General features: G+C 49.8%; 1 pseudogene; it reads left to right on the top strand.

Annotated features, from left to right (window-relative positions):
- Positions 1–5,778, top strand: part of LOC101649930 — a 49,808-nt pseudogene extending 44,030 nt beyond the window's left edge.
- The last annotated feature ends 634 nt before the right edge of the window (positions 5,779–6,412 follow it).

Raw genomic sequence — 6,412 nt, forward strand, 5'->3', positions numbered from 1 at the left:
GTTGGGGAGGCAGGTGAGTTGAGGCAGGTGAGTTAGGGAGGTAGGTGAGTTGAGGCAGGCAGGTGAGTTGGGGAGGCAGGTGAGTTGGGGAGGTAGGTGTGCTGGGGAGGAGGCTGACTGTCTGGAACAGCTCCAGCCTCCCTGCCCCCCCCCTCCACCAAGCTTTACTCCCCTGGCTCTTTTTCACCACCAGCACTGCCTGCTTCCTCTCCATTCACATCAGAACGTTCCCCCTCTGTCCCCCTGGGATGCACCTGCAGAGTGGCAGTGCCCGAGACACTCTCCTGGCTACCCGTTCAAGATCATTGTTTACGATGGGAAATTTCCGTCATGTAAAACCCGAGCCTAGTCTAGTGTATCTGGTGTCTATCTCACCCAGTCTCAGCAAGGATCAGGCCACAGCCAATCTGATGCTTACCATACTCACTTACTTCCCCGCTTACCCCTGGCTCATTTGAAAGCAAATCCAGGACATTGCATCCCGTCTCCGGGACATGCCTGCACAGAGAGCCTTCTAAAGCCCTGGAGCGAATGTGCCGTGTGCTGGAAGAGCCTCCATGGCAGCTCAGCGTCCAGGCTGCTGGAAGGTCCAGCAAGATGCTCTGCAAGCTGCTTGTTGCTGGTGCTGCAACCAGCTCCCCGCTTTTCCAGTTTCGGTTCCTCCACAGCACGCAGACCTTGTCTCTCCTGCACATTGAAAGTTGACCCTCCAGGGGTAATGGGGTTTTCATTTGCCGCTTGGCATGAATGTTTCCTCTCGATTGCTTAGCCTTTAAAAAAGCCCAACTCGAGGTCATGTCTTCTCTCAAACTTATCTGAAGTCCCTGGGTGGAGTGAGTCAAACCTTCCTCTGGGCTTTGCTGACACTCGAAAACAAACCAAACTCAATTCTGACTCCTGATGATGCTACAAGACAGGGTAGAACTGTGGGTTCCTGAGACTGTTACTTTTTATGAGAGTAGACAGCCTCATTCTTCTCTTATGGAGTGGCTGGTGGTTTCAAACTGTTGACCTTGTGGTTAGCAGACCAATGCTTAACACATTCAACCACCAGGCTTCCTAGTTTAATGGCTCAGGAACACTCACTTACTGCACTGTTTGCCAAACAAGGTTATATTGCCCACTACGAACTAGACACTGTTCTGGAACATTCCAAATAAACAATGATTTAATCCACTTTTTAAAACCCTCCTGAGGTGGTAGAGGGGGCTTCCAGGCACATGGAGGCCGAGCTCACTCAGGGAGTGAGCAGCGGAGCTGGGATTCCGACTCAGGCAGTCTGATTCCTTCTCCTTGACTTGAACCCAGCTGCCAGGGATTCAGATGGAGGGGACCTGGCTGTGTGTCAGAGTGGAGCTATGTCCTACGGGGCTACCAACGGCTGGGTGTTTTAGAAGTCCACCGTCCACCCTGTCTTCCAAGACACCTCTGGGGGCTCAAACTGCCAACCTTTCAGTGGGCTGCGGAGTGCTTAACCATATGTGCCACCAAGGCTCCAAGCTGCTGCCTCTGTTGTGGTCTCTGCCTGGTGGTGTCGTGGTTATGTGTCGGGCTGTAATCTGCATGGTCAGCGCATGGGAGAAAGACTGGGCTTTCTACCTCCATCAACAGTTACAGTCTCAGAAACCCATGGGGGCAGGCGGCGGGCGGTGTCACTGTGAGTCAGCATTGGCTGGATGACAGTCAGGGTATTTTGGTTGGGGCTTTGTCTCCTGGGGACCTCAGTACTGAGCTGGGAAGCTGGCATGAGGCGGAGTGCAGGAGGAGATGGCTACCGGGCCCTCCACCTGGATAGCTGCAGACACCCTAGTGCCAAACGCAATTTCCATGGGACCAGTGTCGTAGGCTAAACAGGGTTTCCCATCTCGGCAGGGCTGTGGGCTGTGGCCCACTTCCTTCCCCCTCTGCATCTCTCCAGGAACTTGGGAGGGCAGTGTCTGCGTGCGTGCGTGCGTGTGTGTGTGTGTGTGTGTGTGTGTGTGTGTGTGTCAGTAAGACTGGGTTTTACACATACAGGTTGAAACGTGCTTGGTTCCAAAAAATAAAAAACTAATAGAGCAAACAGCAAACAAACCCCAAACTCACTGCCGTCGAGTCGCTGCCTCCTCCTAGTCACCCTCCAGGACAGGGCAGGACTGCCCCTGCCAGTTTCCGAAACTGAGGCCCAAAGGCCCGTCTTCCTCCCGAGCAGCTGGCCGGTGCTTTGGAATTGCTGACCTCTCGGATCGCAGCTCAAAGTGTCATCCTGACACAGTGAGGGCTCCTGGTTTGGTTCCAATTGGGTTTAAATTCCAGCTCCATCACTTACGACTAGATGCCTTCCTACGCGAGGAAGCCCCAGAGAAGAATCTCTGAGCTGGAGATGGGGAGGAAGGCTGTAGTATTAAATTAAAATGGCGATGGGGGGAGAGGGGTGAGGGGCCAGCCCCCATCCGCTGCTACTACTACCCACGGGTTCAGTAATGCACAATCGTACGGTTGAGATATATAAGTATTATATTAAAGTCATTGAGAGCATGAGAGATATTACAATAGTGCAGTCAGACACATTACATGGTAGCATTGCTCACCTCAGCCCAGCTTGGTGGTCCACGTGGAGAGAGGGGGAAGGGAAGGAGGGCAAGGGAACAAGGGAGAGAGGACAGGAGAGGAGAGGGGGGAGAGAGAGTCAGAGAGATCAGAGAGGGTCAGAGAGCTCTATATTGCTGACCTACGCCTATATACCTTTTGGGGGCATGCCAGCCCACTAATTACAGGTAGAGGCATACTTCACAGGGAGGGGCTGCACTATAGGTTACACAGCAATGAGAGCGTGGTCTAGGGGGTGGTCTCTGGGTCTCCATAGGAACCATTATCAGTAGGGTGAAAACTCCGCCTACAGGAGCCTGTCCATTGTCCCCAGAGGCAGGGAGCAGGCCCACCCCTGTGGTGGGATGAGACAGCAGTCTGGCAACTGATTGCCCTCAAGGGAGGGAATGCCTGCGCATCTGACCTCCCCCCACAGAAGGCGACTTTAGGATGGTGCTTCCCATCACCTTCCTGACTCTCCTGAAGTCCACCCCCTGGATCAGACCAATGGAAAAGCATACCATGATAAGGGTAAGGCCAAGAGTGTGGCTAGAAGACCATCGAAACCTTTATTAAACAAGGTGATCACACTGTGGAGCGTGTTCTTGACAGTTCCTCCATCGAGGTCTCTACGCTTCTGAAGACAGGGCTTCCATCGCCCCAACCCTTCCCTGAAGAAGTCCTTGTCCCGGCAGATTTACAGTGATGGCAGAGAGAGGAATCCGTGTGCTTTGTTTGGAAGAAACCCACACATGTATGAGCTGGATGCCAGTAGCAATATATATATTTATTAAAGAAGACAATTATATATATATATATATATTTTTTTTATTTAAAGAAGACTATTCTTGTATGCCTTGGTGGAAAACACGTTTCCCTTTTCTTTCCATCTGAAGTCCAAGGGCACTGTTACTGGGATTGACTGCACCTTTGCCCCAGCTCCCAGGAAGACACAGGAAAGTTAGAATGTGTACAACGTTCTCTGACCTGGTTCTATTTCAAGGACACGGGCCATCAGCTGCCGGCGGTGGCAGACGGAGCAGTGTGCGTACTTTCCAATGGTTCTGATGACCACCTTGGGGCACGGCTGATTTCTTTCTTTTCTGGTCCCTGAGGTGGTTGATAGTATGGATTGAAAATTTCATGATCAAACCTCACTCTTTGTTGTCTTTACATACAGTTCTCGCTAATGAGAACTTGCTATGAGTCGCTGTCTGGTTATAACCAAGCTACTGACGTGAGGTTAAGGCTTTTGAAACCTGAAAGTGCTTCCCATGGCGCTCAAGCTTCTCGACTCGAGAGGGTGAGCCCTTGAGCATCCCAGGTGAGTGTGGCAGGGACCTCAGCAGCGGGCAAAGCAACTCCGCCGTAACCTGCCCACAGCAGCAAAGGCTACGCGGAAAACAAAACCAGCCCCGACAACCAGCCCCACCGCATGACTTGATGAATGGACAGTGACTGCATCGTGGGGTCCAACCTAACAACTGTGGGGACGGTGCAGGACTGGGGTGTGTGTCTTGCTGCTGGGTACAGTGTTGCTGTGAGTCAGAATGGACTGCATGGCACACAACAACAACAACAACACTACTGCTTGAAAATACGACCTCAGGAAGTGAACACCAGCCAGTTAGTTGTACTTTTCCTCCTTTGTACGTTGGACTAGAACCTGAAACAGCAATTTGGCTAGTGCCTTATGTGTTGGGTGGCTGATTGAAAGCAACCTCTGGGAAGGCTCTGCTGAAAAAGTATAGCAGGAGATGGTGCTGTGGTTGATTATGGTTGATTATTGATGTCTGCCGTGGGTGCGGGAGAATGAGTGGTGGCACACTTGACCGACTGTTTGTCGACTCCGGGCTCTTAGGTCTTATGGTCAGCCTTAGGTCTTTGGTCAGTCCCTGTAGAAGTATATACAATGTGCCTGGTGTGGGAAGTGGTCCTGAAGGCAAGGTTGGCTAAGCAATGGTTTCGTACTTAAGTCTGTTATTAATAGGTATAGATAATCAGTCTCCAAAAGAGGAGAACAGCCCGGTTCTCAAGCTGAAACGGAATCTTCATGGCATGGTCTTCCCAAACAGGCTAGATAGACATTTTGGTTCCCAGGTCATCTGGCTCATGGGGGTGCAGGGGAGGGAGTGAGAAGAGGTGAGGTCCCCAGGTTGTCTGGCTTGGGGCCCTGGAGTGGGAAGAGGTGAGGGGTGTGGTCAGTGTCAGCACTGCGCTGTGAGCTTCCCAGGAAGAGAGTTGCATCCTCCCCACCCCCACCCCAAGAGATAAGAAATCAGAATCTAAATGATAACCAGACCCCGAGATTCTGATCCCCGTCTATGGGGTGGAAAGGCAAACTGGAAGCTCTGACTTAAAGGCTTAGGAAAGACAACACATTTGCATTTCAACATCATTAATGAAAATCTAGTAAACTTGGAGCCTTTTCCACACAGAAGCTTTCCTTGGGCATCTAAAAGCCCAAATGCTGGCTGCGGGGGTCTTAGGTGAGCCCTGACGTTCCCCTCTCGGAGACTGCAGACCAAGCCAGTAATCACTTGTTTCAGGAGTGTCCTCTTGACCTACACTCTCGTCTGCTGGATCATTGGTGTTACCCTTCTTGCTGTTGGCATTTGGGGCAAAGTGAGCCTGGAGAGTTATTTTTCCCTTTTAAGTGAGAAGGCCACCGATGTCCCCTTCGTGCTCATTGACACTGGCACTGTCATGATTCTTTTGGGCACCTTTGGGTTGTTTTGCTACCTGTTGAGCTTCTGTCTGGGTGCTAAAACTGTATGCAATGTTTCTGACTCCTATATTTTTTGGTCGAACTGGTTGCTGCCACCATAGGATTTGTTTTGAGACATGAGATTAAGAACAACGTTAAGAATAATTATGAGATTAAAAAAAAAAGAATAACACCACAGGAGATTATAGAAGTGATGCACTAGACAAGATAAAACATAAATTGCCTTGTTGTGGTGTTGCCAGATTACAGGTTGGGAAGACACTAATTGTTAAGCAGAGCAAGGATACGGAATGTACTCTGAACACAGATGCAGGTAAAATGCACGAAGGTTGCTTTCTAAAGGTCATGACCACGATCAGTCAGAAATGGGAGTCGTTGCAGGATTTTCACGTGGAGTTGCTTGCTTTCAGCGGATTGGAATCTTTCTCGCCTACTGACTTTCTCATGCCAGAACAAATAACCAGGATAAGATAGTAGTGTAGCCCACAGATCTATGGGTTTGCTCCTCTCCAACTTTAAGTGTAAGAACACTTGTCAGCCCTTCATGAAAGAAATAATGAGATTGCCTGATTGGAAGATACTGGTCCAATAAACTGAAAAGCTACTGAGACAACTTACCAATAGACTGACTCAATCAAGATATTAGTGTAGACTAAATCGATATTTGCTCAATATGTTCAGAGTCTGCCACTTACGTTCCATTCATGTTAGCTCATTGCAACATCTCCTATTGCCCTGAAACAAAGGAAGAGCTAGTAAATTGTAAATGAAATGCTGTGTTCCTCTTGACTTTTCTTTTTCTCGGGGGTTCTTTGCCAGGCACTATCAATGTGCTGTTTGGTGTAAAATGGAATTGCCCCCTCTGAATTGCCTACTGATGTAGTCTGATAGAAAGTTAACCCTCTGAGTTGTCCTCTCCTCAGCCAAGGTTATCTGGTGTGATTGTATAATTTGCATCAGGGAATTTCAAATGCAGTCAGTAGTCTCTGTTCGGCCAACAGGCTGCGGAGAATCACACTGTGTAATAGAACCCAGAACAGGCAGCGGAGAATCACACTGTGTAATAGAACCCAGAACAGGCAGCGGAGAATCACACTGGGTAATAGAACCAAGAAC

The sequence above is a fragment of the Echinops telfairi genome, unplaced genomic scaffold (genome assembly GCF_000313985.2).
Source record: "Echinops telfairi isolate 266 unplaced genomic scaffold, ASM31398v2 ScPeMD7_25;HRSCAF=90, whole genome shotgun sequence".
Lineage (NCBI taxonomy): Eukaryota > Metazoa > Chordata > Mammalia > Afrosoricida > Tenrecidae > Echinops > Echinops telfairi.